This window comes from Ctenopharyngodon idella, chromosome 16 (genome assembly GCF_019924925.1).
Source record: "Ctenopharyngodon idella isolate HZGC_01 chromosome 16, HZGC01, whole genome shotgun sequence".
NCBI classification, from domain to species: Eukaryota; Metazoa; Chordata; class Actinopteri; order Cypriniformes; family Xenocyprididae; genus Ctenopharyngodon; species Ctenopharyngodon idella.
In genome coordinates, this window is record NC_067235.1 from 22,298,467 (window position 1) to 22,314,478 (window position 16,012).

Here is a 16,012-nt window from a genome sequence, read left to right on the forward strand (position 1 = left end):
TTCGCAGTAGGAGGCTCTGTTATTGCTTCATTCTCTTTAGGGATATGAATCTAGTTTTTGTACAGAGCATGTTCAGCTCTTGAGGGAGCTGAATGCATTCATTGTGATGTGTTCACTGTGGAAAGCTCCACACATGCTTGACTCTCTCTTGAGGGATGATAGGCGAAAGTCTGCACCTCGCAATTCGGGTCTCATGGCCACTGAGGCGGCAGGGCGTGATTGATCGCTGGGATTGTAGGTGTAGCATAGCAAAAAGTCTGACAGGAGTTTTTCCCTTTTTGGACTTCTCCTGCTACCTCTGTTGCTTTCATGTCAATTCAGGAAGTCGCTTTGTGGCCACTTCCGACCTGACTGATTTCTGTCTAATTTTGAGGAATTAGATGCAGAGAGAGTTGAGGCAGATGTTATTAATAATCTGCCTCCTCCGCTGTCCCGCATGCAAGTTGTGAGCCTTTTATTCCTTCTATAAACAGTAAGGTGTTAATGTAATGGAGAAATTTGTATTTGGCTGGTATAGTCTCTCCCATGTAGTCAAACTACTTGGATGTGGAGAGACTATGTGAGCAATGATATGTGAGGATGCCCCAGTTAAAGAGCTGCTTGTGAGTTATCTCTCCCCTTGTGCTGCGTCCTCTTTGAAGGCTCCTGCCTTGCCAAAGGTGCAAGCGCGTTCAGCTCTCTAGTGCTATAGCGGGTCTTAGATAGAGTGCCTTTACTTCAGGCAGGGTATGAGCTGCTCTTCCCCAGGTCATTTGGATCTTTAAGTAGGGTCTGAGCTCCCCTGTGGCTTCCTTGGGCTTACCTCCCTTCCAAAACTGTTGTTGGGACTTGAAGAAAGGATGTATGCTCCCCTTGGGTGAGGTGCTTCTATAGGTCTCTCCGGATGATCAGTGTTACAACTGATGAGTGGAGGTGGATTGCCAATGGCGTCCCTTGTTGTCATTGTAGCATTCTATAGTTAGCCATTAACTACAGTGAGTCCTGGAGAAGTGCCTTTACTCAAGTCAGGGTACAAGCTGTTCTCCCCTAATTACTCTAGGGTCATTAAAATGGAATAGAAGCTCCCCTGCAGTGTGGTAGTACCAAAGGTTATAGTTGTAAATGCTCCCTTTGATAGGCTGCTACCTAAGAGCCTTGTCAAAATACTGGTATGATATGCCTGACATAGCTGAGGCTATGTTGAGTATTTTCCCCTTGGAGCTCTGCTCTTGGGGCTGAGGCCCACAAGGGAAGGAGGAAGGTGTGACAGCCAGGACTTCCCTTGCTGTAGAGTATAGAAGCTTGGGGATCTTTCCTAGTATTGGGGAGTGTTGGCTTAGGGAAAAGCACCACCATATGAGTCACATGGGATGCAGCCATGGTGTTGATTCAGGCGGAGTAATTCGTAGAGTTAATTTATGTCATGCCCACTATGTTTGTGCAAATTCATGGCCTAGTGAGGCAGGTATTCCCTCAGCATGGCATAGTAGGCATTGGTTCCCCATAGCGTCAATCCCATTTCTATACCTTAGGTTGGCATATGCAACCTGATACATTTTTTGTTTTTGTCATACTTTTTATACAAAAATCACAAGCTCCTGAAATAAAATTATAAAGAGTGCCCCATAGAGTGCTCCAGGACTGACGTATTTTTGTAGGCCAGAAACAAGTTAGCATTTTAGCACTTCTGGTTCCATCGTGCTAAAATAACAAAAAACCCTTTGTTAAAAACTTTTTTTGTCATTGACAAGATTAACACTGCTGGTTTGTCTGTGCATGACAACTGATACACTTGACTTGAGCTATCGATATTTTCTCATTATCTACAATAGGTAGGTGAGCAGAGAGACTCAGTTTGGAATATATTTCCAGCCGTCAAGTTCACTCTGAAGTCATGAGCTAAGTGGCCTCAGAGCCTTTCAAGGCTCCAGTTCTGTGACTGCGGATATGTTTAGTTTCATTCACCATGCCAAAGTTAGAACTGACAGAGGATGTAGGGTCTTCCAGCCGGTGAAATGTGCTTCTGCCGCTTTTGTCTACTGTGCTCATAAAGTTCAACCATATATGCGTGGACAGAGGCTCCTTGTGAAAAACAAGATGGCCATGCTGAGCTTTGCCAAGAGAAACATAAGTAGACAGAAAAGCGTGCGCAAGCCTGAGGAACATTCTTTTCTTCATGGCAGATCCATCATTTTTTGAGTTCCACATGGTTTGTGTCTGAAACGTTATGTGGTGTATTATAATGTGTTGGGTTTGGGGAGTTTGTTTAACCTCTCTTCTCCCTCTCTGAACCTGATATGCCCCTTTTTTGCTGATTGACTTGTATGATATGATCTATTTCATACCTTTTATGCAAGTTGGTGTTGTAATGGCATCTTTAGCAACCAATGCCACACAAAATACATTATTAAAATAGTTAGAGTACTTTTACATACTTCAAATATCTTGAAAATCTGTTAACAGTCGGTTCAAATGTCATATCCAGAATTACAACAGAGTATTATTATCTGTAAAAACGGATGTCTGATTATTTTTGTGCTTTTTATTCACATATATTCAGAGAATTTGAAGATACAGAATGTTCTGTTCAAGCCGACATAAACATATGTGTGGTTTTTATGTCAGCAAAGTTTAATATCACTCAAAATGTATTATGCTGAATAATTTAGATGCATGGAAATGCAAACTCTCAGCCAAGACAGTTTTCCATCTTATTTTTCTTTAAAGTATGGTGTAGATAGTAACATCTGACTTGGCTTTACACAATTGAAAAGCCCAGTGTAACACCTTCTGCTTCAGAAAAGCGTATGTTTAATCAGTGTTTCATGATTTAGAAGTGAGATTTAACAGTGATGGGATGCATAGATGCATATTCTATATTTTTATAAAGTGTGCTAATGAAGTGAAGGATCACAAGGCTTACATTTTCCCTGATACAAAAAATAAAAAGTTGCTTTTATGATTGAAACCTTTCTAGATGAGATATGGCTTGAATCAAAATAGTTTTTCTTCTGTTTTCTTTCTTTCAGATGAGTGATTTTTTTTCGGATAAACTCAGGCGAGCTCTCAACTACTGCCAATATGCAAGGATTATGGGCCTCTTTTAAGTTGTGTTTTATTATTAAATAAATTATTTTGGACTTGATATGATTTTTAGCGGATGAATATCCCTCACTATATCTTAGAAAGGAAGTCAAAATAATTTTTTATTTTATATAAATAAAATAATTCCCTTATGTGCTAGAGTAATGGTGGACGAGGCACCTGTGATTTCTCACATGCATTTCACTTGGAGAAATATATGGAGAGATTTGTTACAAAGTCAAAATGTAAAAGCACTACTGTAAGAACAGGTGCTGTAATGTTTCCTGTGTAATTCATTTTCTTATGAGGATACCCACTCAAACCACTTTAGCTGTCAAATACCGATCATGGCAGCCGTAGTAAAGCAGCTCTTCCTGCTTCCCTTTCTTGATTACCCTTCATAAGCATACTTTGATTTATCCCTCCCTCGTTCTCAAGCGTCAGCTGTGTATTGACCTTCAGCACAACAGGAAACCCCCAGAGTGCCGTAAACCAGAAAGCCAGAGTCCTCAGCTGGAAAGCACATAAACGGATAGTTAACCCAAAATGAATTGAAAATTTCTGTCATTATTTACTCACCATCATGTTTTACCAAACATGTATGGCTTTCTTTCTTCTGTGGAAAACAAAAAGAGAAGTTTAGCAGAATGTCTGAACTGCTCTGTTCCATATGGTCCCTTCTGTGGGTAGTCAAACCAAAGATATATACAAAAAACGTTGCACTCATATTACTTATGAATGGGAGAAAGTGCAATGCACAATATGGCGGAATAGTCCCACCTTCTCAATAAAAGAGTCAAATACTAATTGGTAAAATCGTGTCATTGCAGCTGCGAGAGGCGTTTCAAAGATGGCTGCCGAGTGAAATGACTTGCCTTAAAGGCACAATATGTAATTTTTTGCCGCTTATTCAAAACAAAGCCGTAGCTTAATGACGCATTGATTTTGCGGAATCGTGCGAGATGTTGTCTTCATGTCTACAAAATAAAACTGGAAACCGAGGGTAATGCGGTATGATGTCATTGACACACGGACACGGTCCGTGCCCTGGTTAAAATTGCTTATTTCTCTGGATTTAAACATTCTTGGAAACATTTGGGATAATTGTGATAAGTACACAAGTACACAAAATATAACATTGTTTTAGTGGTTTTTGGATATTTTAATCCAAAAATCTTACATATTGTGCTATTAAAGGGACTTTGGTCAAACTCCAATAAGGGCAAAAACAGCAGCATAAAATCATCGTAAAAGTAGTCTGTGTGACTCATTAAGTCTTCTAAAACCATATAATAGATTTGTCTGGTGGTCAGATTGAAATTGACAGAAAAACTTGCTTGACAGCTATGATCACCATTAACTTTTCTTGTATGGAAAAGACTAATTATAAATAACTTATAAACTTCAGCAACACTTAGGGTCCAGTTCTAACTACTAACTAGTTGCTTATTAGCATGCTTATTACTAGGATATTGGCTATTTAGTACTTATAAACCACATATTAATGCCTTATTCTGCATGACTATATTCTACTTCCCTTAATCCTACCCAATACCTACACTTAACCACTACCTTACTAACTATTAGGAGTAGCAGTAATTAGGAGTTTACTGAGGCAAAAGTCATAGCTAATAGTTAGTTAATAGTGAGAATTGGAAACTAAATTGTGACCATAACTTCTTTTGTGTTCGAAATGCATTTAGCTTTAAAAGACAAGACATGAGGATGAGTAAATAATGACAGAATTTTCATTTGGAACATCCCTCAGACATAATGGCTTAGAATTATATACCTAGAGATCCATCGTGAGGTCCCCTAATGTTGCATGCATAGTTCGCACGTGTTCATGTTTGTTATCGTAGTTTGCATGGACGCTAGACTGATGATCTGCACCGCAGTAAATCTCTGAACTTAAGAGCTAAGCAGGGCCTTTAACGCTCTCTTGGGATGCACAGAATCACCGTGAAATTAATCTCTGGTCTTCTTAGTATAAAACACATGCTTGACAAGTGGATTACTACCAACAGATGGCATTGGACTAGTCTTGCTTCCAAACATCAAGAATTTAGCAAGCAGAAACTGATCCCTTGTTGGAATAAAAAAGGAGTATTAATGAAATAATGTTTGAAATATGACTAGATGAACTTACACAAGCTAAAGCTTGATTAATTCTGTGGTTTATATTAGTGGAGCCAATTTAAAAAAAAAAAAATCATTTGTGTTCCCTGACCCGTTCGCTTCTACTAGATGAAGCGCAACTGAATGGAAAAGAATGCAGGGACTTTTGGGACGAATTTTTGACACAGCCTCTTAAATTTGAGGCTGAAAAAACAGTGGCCAAAGTTGTCCATCTAGTCTATATTTAGATAGTTTATGCAACATCCATAAGGCCTAAATTTAAAATGTATTTATTTGAATTGCATATAAAATTTCCATCCATTTGGACACAGATTTAACATAAACAAATAAATAAACTTAATGTGGTGCATATTTGTCAGTCATGTATAAATAAAACCGGTAAGAAAAAGCCAAGCTGGTAACACTTTAGTATAGGGAACACATATAAACTTTTCCCTCAGTAAACTCCTAATTTACTGCTTATTAATAGTTAGTAAGGTACTTGTTAAGTTTAGGTATTGTGTAGGATTAAGAATGTTTAATATGGCCATGCAGAATAAGGCATTAATATGTGCTTTATAAGTACTAATAAACAGCCAATATCCTAGTAATATGTATGCTAATAAGCAACTAGTTAAAAGACCCTAAAATAAAGTGTTACCCAATATTTTAACCATATTCATAATTTTTAACTGAATAAATGTAATTGTTTTCACAATGAACAAATATGATTGTGTGATTTAAATAAAAACAAATAGATACAAAAAAAAGATAACAAACTATGGCATGATTTGCTTTAGTGCAGAAATCTTACCTGTTCCTTACCTGTTTTAAATTATTACAGCAATGAGGAACACAACAGCAGTTGTGTTCCCATTGGCTGGGTTTTGTTATGTCAAAGAGAGCTGGTGATTAATTCTGATGACACAAGTGACAGGGACTATGTTGACCAAAAGTAGAAACATTATGCAACTTTATGCAAATGAACAGCATCAAGATGTGGTAACTACCAATGTGAGTGCAGATAGTGATTTGCTGTATAGTGCAGTTGGATACCACAACCGAATAGAACCATCTACTAGAGACAAACATCATGGTGACATTTCACTCACTGTCAGAGTATTTATTTATTTATTTATTTATTTTTTAATTTGATCGAAAAACTCTATTTTAATAGATTGACAGCCCTAGATATAAATTGTAGTTTAAGTGTAAAATGGCCTGAAATGTTAAATGTCTTCACAGAAACAAGAATATCTTAAGAGTTTATCATAAAGCTCATTGGCAAGAAAGACTTAGGGCCTTGGTTTTACTCCCAGGTCTTATATGGAGTCTGAACATGTCCATAGTGGATGTTTAACGGTTCAGGTTTTCTATGTTAAATGTTTCTATCCAAACAGCATAAGGCATAAATTCATACTTCTGCTTTGTAATAAAGTATCTGGTAGTGCCAAAATTTATACAAAGGACAGAATGTTTCTCTCTTTCTCAGATTTCTCTGACTGTCCAGTCTCAGCCACGGTGATTTAATTCATTGAACACTGAGAATATACTGTGCATGGTGTTAAAGAGAAATATTGATATGCAGGAGCATATTTATTTCAGAGTAGTGTGTTAAAATTCCTTTCATGCTTTCTGACTTTCATTCTCATAAAAATACTATAGGGCTTGTAAAGCATCAATATGTGTGCCATGACACTGAAACCTTTCTCATAGTTGCACAACGAAAGATGAAAAACTTTTCACAGTTGCTGCTTTTCACTGTATTTTGAGGACCTCCCAGAAGACGGTTAAATGGCATTCGTTTCCTTAATATGTTCCAGTTTATGAACAACGTGAACAGTTTGACATATACACTTAAATTACTTTAAGAGCTAATTTTCTTATTCCCCTTATCATAACTCTACTTTAAACACATATTTTTCCATTTACTGAAAACAATTTAATGTTTTTGTAAGGAAATGAGTTTGATACAGTTACTATTCACTGGACCAGACAGCAGTGGACCATTCATTTTATTACAAATTTGTCTTTTCTTTGCATTTCAAGCACTTTATATACAAAGTACAAGTAAACTAACACCATTCAGATGGTCAGTGGATATTTTCTCATTTCAAATGGGACGGAATGGAGACTTAGTTCAAAGAAAGCTGGAATAACATGATTATTGTTTTGATACCTTAATCCTCTTGCTTAAGAGAATTAAAAACTGATCCTGCCATTTCTTTCTAAACAGAACCCTGCTTTTAATTTAGGTGAAATACAATGTTTATGTTAAATGTTAATTTTTAAATAAAGTATTATTGGAGCAAATATTGAATATTTAACTCAAATGGACCATCACACTTGTTTATGTCTCTTGGATGTGATGGGAGTATAGAGAGTTCTAGTTTAAAGGATTTATTCATTGGTTATTTTCTTACAACTTTGCTTTTCTAATTCACATTTTCCAGGTCAACACAATTCAAACTCCAAAAGAGCCTGCTTCAGATTCTTGATTAATACCATTTATGTTCAAAACTAAACTATAAAAGATTCCTGAGATTGCCACAGTACCGCAGTGTGAGTCTCTGAGTTGTTATTTGTAGTGGGTCAGCAGGTACAAGTTGCTCTTAGCCTTCCTTAAAGATTAAACGTGCAATTAAAGGATTCACTATTCAAACGTGATCATGTATCATCTGCCTCATTGCTGAGAATGGCCCAAAGCACACACACATATGAGCTCAGCGCTGGTATGTGAAGACCAGCCTGAGGTGGCCAATCACTCAAAGCCTAGAATAAAACTTTATTCACAGAGATTTACCGATTTACAAGCCGGTGTCAGTGTCCAGGACGAAAGACAGGAGAGGGGTGAACTCATATTTTTGCAAGTGTTGAGTGTCCTCAGGAGAAGTAAAATTGTAGTTCACAGCTGTTCAAACACAAAGCTATTTCAGCATGCTTAATAAGAAAAAGCCACAAGGGCTGTAAAATATCGTGTAATAAAAAGCTGTGTATGTGGAGAGTGGCAAAGATCCTAACACTACACTGTGTCCATTAATTCTGATAAGCTTGGACCTTCCTCCGCTGCCGGCAACGGACAGGAATCAAGAATATTTAAATGATTTTCATATGCTATTAACACAACAGCTTATTTTTTAGCATTTAAATAAAAAAATTTCTTTAAATCTTTCATTAATTTGTACTTTAATTATTTGTATTTGTAATATTTCTGTGGAAACTGTGACATTTTTTATTCAAAAGAACAGTGTTTGTTTGAAATATAAATCTTTTAACATTGTCTTTACTGTCACTTTTGATCAAATGAATGCATCCTTGCTGAATAGAAGTATTAATTTCTTTAAAAAAATAATTTTAATAAAATAAAAATAATAAAAAATCTTATTGGCTTCAAAGTCAACAAGGTCTTGAAGACAGTGTGCCTGGTTTAATATTGAAATATTTCTAAAAATACCACAGTAGGTGGTAGAGTTGTCAAAAATACCGACTTCGGTACCAATCGGTACTGAAATCTAAAAAATGTGACGCTTTGAGCGCTGTTGAGCGGATTCGTAAGCACCTCTGATTGGCCATTGTGTTGACGCGCTCATCGGATATGTCTGTGATTGGCTACAATGATCAACGCACGGCAGCGTTTGAAAGCACACGGAAGTGTTTGGATTTGAAAGTGGGAGCGTTTGAAAGCAGGCGTCTATCAGTGGACCGGTCCGTGCTAGACGTCTACTTTCAAACGATCCTGTGTGTATCTGCGTAAGCGCTTGGTGAAGAGCTTCATTGATGACTATTTACAATGTTTTTACAGCGTTGATCATTGAAGCCAATCACAGACATATCTGACGAGCGCGTGAACACACTGGCCAATCCGAGGTGTTTACGAATCCGCTCAACAGCGCTCAGAGCATCATATTTTTTAAATTTCAGTACCGACTAGGAACCGAAGTCTGTACTTTTGACAACTGTAGTAGCTGGGTTTCCATCCAAATGTGAAGCGAATCTTTTCAAATTTCGCAAAAAACAAAACAAACCCAAACAAACAAAAAATGCGAATTAGGTGCATTTCCATCAAGTTGTCCGAGCGGATGACGGTGGTATTGGTAACCTATAACCAACAGTAAATAAAACACCATTAGCAGAAACAGCCGATTAGTCACGTGGGTTTAATGTTCGCTATGTCAGAATTTATTCAGCAAATGCATTCCCATCTCCCATTATTCGCATTAACTCTTTTTCGCACAAGTCAAAAACCACCTCAAGCGAGCGCACAAACTTTTTTGCAAAATAAGGGATTTTTTTTCAGAATTTGGCATTTCCATCTTCAAAATGCGCATAAAAACATGGTGATGGAAACATAGCTACTGGGGGATGTAAATGATGAAGAATAAAATGATTCAATGGGGAAATAAAAGAATTTAGACACTCATCCCATAGGTCACTAATATGACCTCATTATCATGACTTCACTGTTTCCTCTGGAGCCAAATTTCACCTGCAAAATTTCTCATTGGGATATTTTACACGCAGCTATATTCACATATTTTAAATCAATGACAGTGACAACACAATTGGATCTTGGAGAGCGTGTTGTTTGGGACAGGTTTGGTGTGATAAATCTGGCCTGTGGAACAGAAAGTTTGAGCCAGCCAGGATCTTTCAGATCTCTCTCCTGTGTTTGTGGATTGTATTAATGTCAAGAACACCTGAACCAAATTTTAAAAGTCGAGAAATGAAAGATCATAAACTGCAAGAAAAAATTCTAGGTTGGGTGGAATGTACCGTTCAAATGCCTGACAAACACATTGACGCAAACACAGGCATACAGCAAAAATGGTATCTCATATTTATGCCTGATTTGCATGATGTCTCATCTGATCCAAGATGCATTTGTTGCCAGACTCTTGACAGGTAGATGCTGTATCGGTTTTCACATTGGCTTCAGCCACAGGGCCCTCATCATATGGATCACTTTACCAGCCAACAGCACTGGAGTCATGCCACACACAAGAGAGGACCAATGAGAACCCTGGCTCCAGACCTTGCAGACAGTTTAATACCATTAATAAGATCATTTCCTCCTCTTCCAACCTCCCGTCAGTTAGCGTGATAACAACCATATGACATCATCACAGGTAATCTCCAGCTGTAGATATGCGTCTTAAAACCAGTTATATTGGATTCTAGATTTCAGACCTCTGGGCTTAGCAATAACTGTGTCAAATCTGTCTAGTATAAAACCACATTAAAATACTGTTTTTAAACCAACTGTCAACAAGTTCATCAGCTGAAACGACCGAGACCTGCTTTCCGAGTCCTCAGGGGGACATGTCACTTTTAATAAAGCTAAAATTCTCTTTCACTCTGTCATTGGGCAAATATGTTTAAATTGTGTGTTTCATATGGAAATGATGTAGGCGTATACCTGGAAACGGGCTATACTTTGATTACAACACAGCATTCACTACTTGAAAGTCATTGCGAATGCGTGCTTTTTTAGTCACGAGAAGTCTGATTTATTTCTGTGAATCGTTTATTTCAGATGATTCCATTCAATGAACTGGTTAAAAAAGCGAATCAGAGTTTCTTTTATGTCATTGCGTAATGGCTTCACTAATAGGCTGCGTATATGAATTTATTAATTTTTTATTTAATTCAGTTTTTTATATTAACTTTTTTAAATTAAAAAGGGGTTTCAGATAGTTTAGTCGTTTCTTTTTTAGGCTTAACTTTGTGTTAAAAAGTTCAGTTCTACCAAAAATTACAGGAAAGAGAGGAAAGAAGGTGCGTCCCAATTTGCGTACTTATCCGCTATTCTATGCCGTTCTGTCGTAGAATGTGAGTTGTGTGTTCACACTGCAAATTCCAAATAGAAAAAGTACACTTTAAATACCTGGATGATGCACTTAAGGGGCAGAGCTAAAGAGCTATTTTGGAGCATTGCTTTTTTTGGCTCTTTCTCACTTTTTCTGATTGGTGTAATTTTCTGTACAGCATCATGGGTAATGTAGTTTTTCACCAGGAATTTCACTGTAAAAAAAATTAAGCTGAAATAATGTGGGCTGAAGGCTTCAGCAGAAGCAAATACCATGAATTAACAACCTGTCTTTAAATGTTTATAAGTTATCGTTCAAAATCAATTTCCTTATGGAGGAAACGAAAGGAGATTTTACTTCCGGAACCTGACTGTTGCACTCTATTACATAGCAGAGGGGGAGGGGCTATCAGACTCCAATGTTGAATGACAAAATAACCTTATAAAATTCAAACACTACATGGCTGAGTACATAGTATATTAGTGTATAGTCATTTGGGACACAACTTTTTTTTCTTTTTTCAAGCCAAGTTTTACTGGAGATACACAGGTAAAGAGAGTGAGAAGATGGAGTGAAGAAATGCTTGATGCCAGTCCACTGGTCTAAACACGCAATCCTGAACTGTTCTTAAACTCCACGTCAGAGATCCGTGCTCAGATCAGATTACACTCCTGTCCATACTGATCCCACCCTGCGCTAACAGCAAAACTGACCCTGACGTAGTGCTGCTGTTTGGAATTTTTGTCCCCCTCGACATGTGGTCCTGATTTCTCTTGTGTTTAGGCCGAACGTAAAGGGTAGATTTAGAGCTTTGGCGTGTGCCTAACCTTTATATTACTGCGATTCACCTCTCGTTTCACTGAATATGAAAATATTAATTCTGGGAGTAATGATAGAGCTTCAGGGGGCTCTAAAATTTGTCATGCCATTAAAGGGACTGAGCGCATTACAGATATTCTTTTATGCAGTGTGAGGGACTTTTGTTACCCTCAGTTATTTACGTACATTTCAAACTTAGAAATTCTTGTCCTGGTATAAAGTCAGACCCATATGTGAATCTGATTGCTATACATGTGCCAGATTCATTGAGTGTGTAAGTGTTATATGAATTATTGATCTATATTAAAGGTGGTTTTGCATATTTGGATGGCAGCAAAGCCTATCGTTTCCACATGAAAGCCGAAAAAGAATCCTTTCCATTATAACTGGCTGTTTAAACAAACGTATATTAAAACGTATTCAAAGCGGTTCTAAAATGTCACATTTTTCATGACTGAAAATATTTCATCTGCTTATTTGGCTGCATAGTGCACACATGTGTCTGTCACACATTAGGTGCCTCTCAGTAAAAGCAGTAGGTTTTTGTGAGCGATTCATCCCGAGCTCTGTTTATGAGACTGACTCCATAATTCTCTCTCAGGCCTGGAGTCCCTACTGGGGTGAAATGGATTGGCTTCCAATTTTCTCTATGCATTAACAGAGGAGAAAAATTCTCAGTAGTTTTGCATTCCTAATTAAAAATGCCACACAGTCTAGTGGACTTTGGATTTTGTTTAATAAGACTGAAAATCCCTGTTGTGTCTCATCAATTGCAGTAAAACTTTCATTAAACTCCCTGACAAGGCCAAGAATATAAAGAGCGAAAAATATGGTACATGCTGTGCAAATAAAAGCTGTGTAATTACAGCAGTGCTTGAACAGCAGGACACACAAATCAACTTATGCAATACATCATTTCAAGACCTTTGCAGTCAAAGCTCTGTATCTGAATATTAGCACTTATAAAAAATGCTAAAAAATATAACTTTTTTAGGCTGCTGTCACTTTAAGAACGAAAGCACGGACCGAATATGACACACATCGGTTTCTTTCTCAACTGTTCACTTATGACATAACCGAGAGAATACTTGCAGAAACAGGTATTTTGACATCATTTTGTGTGTATGTGTCCGTTAAAGCGCAAGTAAACGCGAAAGAGGAATTAATTCGGTGTTCGAGCGCTGTCTGACGCTGTTTGACTGTCTCTCTCTCTGCGTGCGCGCGTTTCGGGGGTGTGAGGGTGTGCGCACAAACAACAGCTCGCAAGTCTCGATTTTCGCCTGAATGTGTTAATTGGCAAGACAAAACACGTCCAAATGATAAACTTTCACTCTATGATGGTTAAATTTAGCAGTTAATCTGCGAATCACATGCGTGCCGAACCGACTTTATCCGTACGGATCACGGATTAACTGCGATCCGTTGCACCCCTAATAATTAAAGAACACACTTATCGTCATGATTGCTATCTTACCAGAGATGGAGAAAAATCCTACTCCAGTAAGTAAACATGTCCCTGTGAACTGGTCCTCAAAAATGTTTGTACTCAAAAGCACTCACCTCCATGTTTTCTGGTGCGAATCGTTTATTTTTTTTTTACCGCGCATGCGCACCTGCATACCACTTATGTGCACCTTGATTATAAATACAGTTCGGATAATTACATTTTGCTAAATTCATCACAGTTGAATATTATAGATTTGATTATTATAGATTATTAAACACATTATTAAAGAATCATATGTCATTCTTAATGCTATTAATGTAACCACACTCTCAGTAGGCTAATTAGCCTAGATGTCAAAGACTTAATATAAAATGTGCATGCATGATTACTGTTTCTTTGATGTTGGCCAGATGACAGATGCAGAATGCATTATAACTGCACAAAATGTGCAATGTGATTGTAGGCTAAATGTTGTTAGCAAAGAAATTATCACTGAAATTGAAAGGTTTTTTTTTTTTTTTTTTTTTTTTTTTTTGTGGCTTAGTGCAGGGCTATTATAGTTAACTAAAACTAAGAGTATATATATATATATATATATATATATACATACATACATACATACATATACATAGATATAACATTATAAATGTTGTTAACTGGAATGAAGTCAAATATAAATACAAAAATAGAAAAACCTTATTTTAATTCAGATAGTTGCCTACATCTCTCATTTTCATTTAGATTAACATGATGTGCTAAAAGAAATAAATATGTATAAAGTAGATAAAATAATCTAGATAGCCATATTTAAAAGAAAATATAAAAAAAGTTTAACAAAAAATAGTATCTCAGTGATGCTAAAATAACACTGCGGTGTCTTCTTGAAAGTCGGCATAAAAAAACACACTATGCATGTTATAGATCTTATTGTGAACAATTTAGCCATGCACACATTTTTAAAAGAAATTTTGTCCTTGTAATGTTTAATCAAAACATCCTAACTGGACCTTGGCATATACAGGACTTCCCCAATTTAGTCTTCTCAAACCCTGCCCCTGCAAGCTCATGTTCATCTGCCTTTACTTTTGAGTGCAACACTCACATCTCAACATCCAGTCAATAATCGATTCATAGAACCCTATCATACATTCAATAATACATTACACCCGGATATACGTCACAATACGTAAGAAAAGATCTGTTGCCACTTCCATTTCATTGTGGCTTTAAGATTCAAATCTTATATCTATAGGGAACCGGCCTGGATAGTTATCACTGTCACACAGATAATTTGTTATAGCAAAGGCTATACCTCAGTAATAGGTTTTGAATTATTACAAATGTGTTTTTTGACCCATTTGGGAAAAGTTTTATGGCCCAGAGGGAAGGCCTCTGTCTGACAAAGCCCAAAAGGTTGCTGACACATTTCAAGTCTAAAGAGCTCACCAGCTCCCTCTAGTGTGTGTTGTGTGAACTGAGGAAAACACCTGTTAACCTGTAAAGCCTTTGAGGCAGGTTCACTAGGAATATTCAAAATTTCGGTATTTAGTATTCTTCAGGGCATGGCAATTTACTAACAGAAAGAATATAGAGGTTGACATCACTTTCCTCATGCTCAATCTGGGATAATATATTCTGTGAAAATGCATGACAGAAAGAGTATAGAAGTGGTTCTCAACTTTTTTGACCCAAAGATCCCTCTTTGTCCAACACAATATTTGATCATATAGGAGGATATTTCCAGAATTTCTGATGTAATTATATCAAAGTTGGTTATTTTCAAACTTTTTTGTTAACAGAAATTTGTAGTATAGATATTATATTAAATAACCATAAATAATTTTTTTTAAAATTCCAAAACTTCCAAGAACGCATGTTCTTTAATAAGAACAATATTATATAAGTTCTTGAGGGGTAGGAAAGAAATATTATTGCTGTCTTGATATTGTTTTAGAATTTTAATTTATTTAGATTTGAATTTGCTCATTTTTAATATATTAATAATAATTTAATAATACATTTAAGTTATACTGCTAAATAGATCTGTTGGCCTTGTTCCAGTGGACCAAATTGGAAAACTGTACATTAACAAACGTTAAATCATTATTTTTAAGCATGGTAGATACAACGTGGTAGATAAAAGGACGTTCAGCAGTCCCAAATTGTACTTTTACCTCACATATGCCATATATGAATAATTAAGTAGGTCGATTTGCATGCAGTGCGTCTTCTTCGTTGGTGTTTAGAGGACTACGCGGCAGGCCACGCCCACTCTGATGCGTTCCTCCTGAGCAGAAACACGTGATTAGGCGTGTTTACCTATGATACAATGTAGCGTCTATGAGAGCATCAACCTCAGCCGAATAATCAATTAAACGGTTACGTTCAGGATCAGAATCACGTATCGGATTTACATTAGGGTCTTCGCTGACAAATAACTGCTTGATGCATCTGAGAAAAGGGAATCGGAGAGTGTAGCCTGCGGGCGAGCGAGTCAAGCAGACAGACGAGGGGAAAGGTAACACACGATTGACATATTGTTAATCTTTAGACATTTTACGTTGTTGTAAATTCATTTTAAGCGGTTTTATTTGTATTTCAGTTGCCTTGAGTGCATAGCAGTCAACGTAAATGTAATGCAAACGCTGTCGTTGTAGTTTAATAGGTCGATGTGGCTTTGAGGAAGTTGACATCGAGCGTGAAATACTAACGACTGTGGAAGTGACCTACAGTGGTAGTTGGACTATAAGTCAATATC

General features: G+C 37.0%; 1 protein-coding gene across 3 annotated transcripts in view; it reads left to right on the forward strand.

Annotated features, from left to right (window-relative positions):
• The first annotated feature begins 15,526 nt into the window (after nt 1–15,526).
• Nucleotides 15,527–16,012, forward strand: part of mroh1 (maestro heat-like repeat family member 1) — a 37,311-nt gene continuing 36,825 nt past the window's right edge. For 2 of the 3 annotated variants that reach the window (XM_051865008.1, XM_051865010.1), the window contains exon 1: nt 15,527–15,772. The gene's annotated coding sequence lies outside the window, so the exon portion shown is untranslated. Of the gene's footprint in view, nt 15,773–15,911; nt 16,000–16,012 lie in introns of all 3 variants that reach the window. The other variant, XM_051865009.1, reaches the window with a different exon arrangement.